This window comes from Sinocyclocheilus anshuiensis, unplaced genomic scaffold (genome assembly GCF_001515605.1).
Source record: "Sinocyclocheilus anshuiensis isolate Anshui unplaced genomic scaffold, SAMN03320099.WGS_v1.1 scaffold208, whole genome shotgun sequence".
Classification (NCBI taxonomy): domain Eukaryota; kingdom Metazoa; phylum Chordata; class Actinopteri; order Cypriniformes; family Cyprinidae; genus Sinocyclocheilus; species Sinocyclocheilus anshuiensis.
The window spans coordinates 1,001,121-1,003,387 of NW_015557186.1; the positions used below are offsets into that span (position 1 = coordinate 1,001,121).

Below are 2,267 nucleotides of genomic sequence, written 5' to 3' on the forward strand. Positions count from 1 at the left end.
CATCTGTTTAGCTGTGCATTTATTGAATGAGCACTGTGCGATGTCCGAACTGATTGCACTGTATTTTATGTATAATCATTTTCTATTTTTATCTGTCTTAAATTCGTTTTAAATCAATTTTTAAATCATTTTCAAAGTTTTTTAATTCCTTGTTTTATTCTTGTGATTATTTTTTATGATTATTTTACTTTCTTTTATGTAAAGCACTTTGAATTACCATTGTGTACGAAATATCCTATATAAATAAACTTGCCTTGCCTTGCCTAGTGTAGTGTAGTGTACTATAGTGTAGTGTAGTGTAATGTATTGTAGTGTAGTGTAGTGTATTGTAGTGTAGTGTATTGAAGTGTATTGTAGTGTAGTGTATTGTAGTGTAGTGTATTGAAGTGTATTGTAGTGTAGTGTATTGTAGTGTAGTGTATTGAAGTGTATTGTAGTGTAGTGTATTGTAGTGTAGTGTATTGAAGTGTATTGTAGTGTAGTGTATTGTAGTGTAGTGTATTGAAGTGTATTGTAGTGTAGTGTATTGTAGTGTAGTGTATTGAAGTGTATTGTAGTGTAGTGTATTGTAGTGTAGTGTATTGAAGTGTATTGTAGTGTAGTGTATTGTAGTGTAGTGTATTGAAGTGTATTGTAGTGTAGTGTATTGTAGTGTAGTGTATTGAAGTGTATTGTAGTGTATTGTAGTGTAGTGTAGTGTATTGAAGTGTAGTGTAGTGTAGTGTATTGTATTGTAGTGTAGTGTAGTGTAGTGTATTGTAATGTATTGTAGTGTAGTGTATTGTAGTGTAGTGTCAGTGTATTGTATTGTAGTAGTGTAGTGTATTAGTGTAGTCACTGTAGTGTAGCGTCGGAGCTGTCGGGCTCTAGGACCCAGCGCGCCGCTCTCGCCGGACTCTCTCCGCAGGCTGGAGTCTCTCGCTGTGGGGAGTGTAGTGGAGGAGAGGCGAGGACACGCTCGTGCTCATCAAAAGACTTTTACCTGTTTTCTGCGGGATTAAAGTAGCACCCGAAGCAGCGAGCTCCTCCACAGCAATGCGCCGGAGCCCTCAGTGAAACCCGTCTCGGTAAAGTCTCTCTCCATTCAGTTTGATGGCAGTTATTGAAGCTCTGCTGCTCAATAGGATGCGGTTATTTCTCTCTCAGAGGCCTAAAATAAAAGACTCCAGCTGTCAAATGAGAGCGCTCCACCTGGGGTGAATGAAAGTACTAGTTTAGCTGCTGGTTAAAGCGGTCATCTCTAGTTTAGGAAGCGCAGGAGCGTCTTTATTCGGCTCTTTATTCAGCTGTCAGTTGTTACTTTTTGTGTCACCTTAAGCGCGCACGCGCAGTCCCAACGCTACAATGTTACAATGTTTAAATGTTGCAGTATTCGAATGTTACAGTGTTTCTCTCGCCATTCTCTGCCGTTCTCTATACATCCCGCTGTCTGCACGGGACTGTCCTGCTGTTTACAAACGACATGTGCCTAAGGGACTGAGAGACGGTGTGTCTGTATCTTCCTGTTCATATTTTATCACACTGTAATCTGAGGTGCTTGTGTTTATGTCTAAAGCACAAATTACCATAGTACTACCATGTTGTTTTGACACGTGCCGTGCTATTCTTTGAAGAGCATTGGAGTAATATGGAAATGAATGAATGGATTACTGGATAGATGAATTCTAATGCTAAAGTCTGTCTGTAGAGAGGCTGGTTTGGATGGACTGTCAAATGTCACATGACTGGAGCTGAAGATGCTGACAGTATAATGAGAGGACCGCTGACTGTAAACACTCACAAGCGCTGCTTTTGGTGATTTGTGGTTCTGTGCTGTGACTTCATCTAATCATGATGGATCTTGTGTACTTCAGGCTTGTTTAGTCTTTGATTCTTGATTGTTTTTGATTATAGATTATGTGGAGCATTGGGTTGGGTGTACAGTACCAGAGTTTACACACACACACACACACACACACCTACTCGTTCTGCTCGATTTTCACATTTTAGAGTAATAGTGAAGTCAGTTAATCTATGAAATCACACAAATGGAAATATATGAATGATTTAGTGATCCAAACATGTAATGCAACTTCATAAAGTTCAAATAGTACATAAAAAATAATAATAAAAAGTACATTAATGAAAGAAACTTTATATGTACTATCTTTAAATAGTACATAAAAACGTGTGTATATTAAAATATTACATGTGTGTATAAATAAATTCTTACATGTGTATGTATATATAGAAAGTTTTAGTTGATTTTTGATGAACTATTTACAGAC

At 37.7% G+C, this 2,267-nt stretch overlaps 1 long non-coding RNA gene across 1 annotated transcript in view; it reads left to right on the top strand.

Moving 5' to 3' along the window:
• The first annotated feature begins 903 nt into the window (after window positions 1-903).
• Window positions 904-2,267, top strand: part of LOC107678754 (uncharacterized) — a 27,832-nt gene continuing 26,468 nt past the window's right edge. The window contains exon 1 of the long non-coding RNA XR_001632966.1: window positions 904-1,067. This is a non-coding gene — a long non-coding RNA (uncharacterized LOC107678754). The remainder of the gene's footprint in view (window positions 1,068-2,267) is intronic.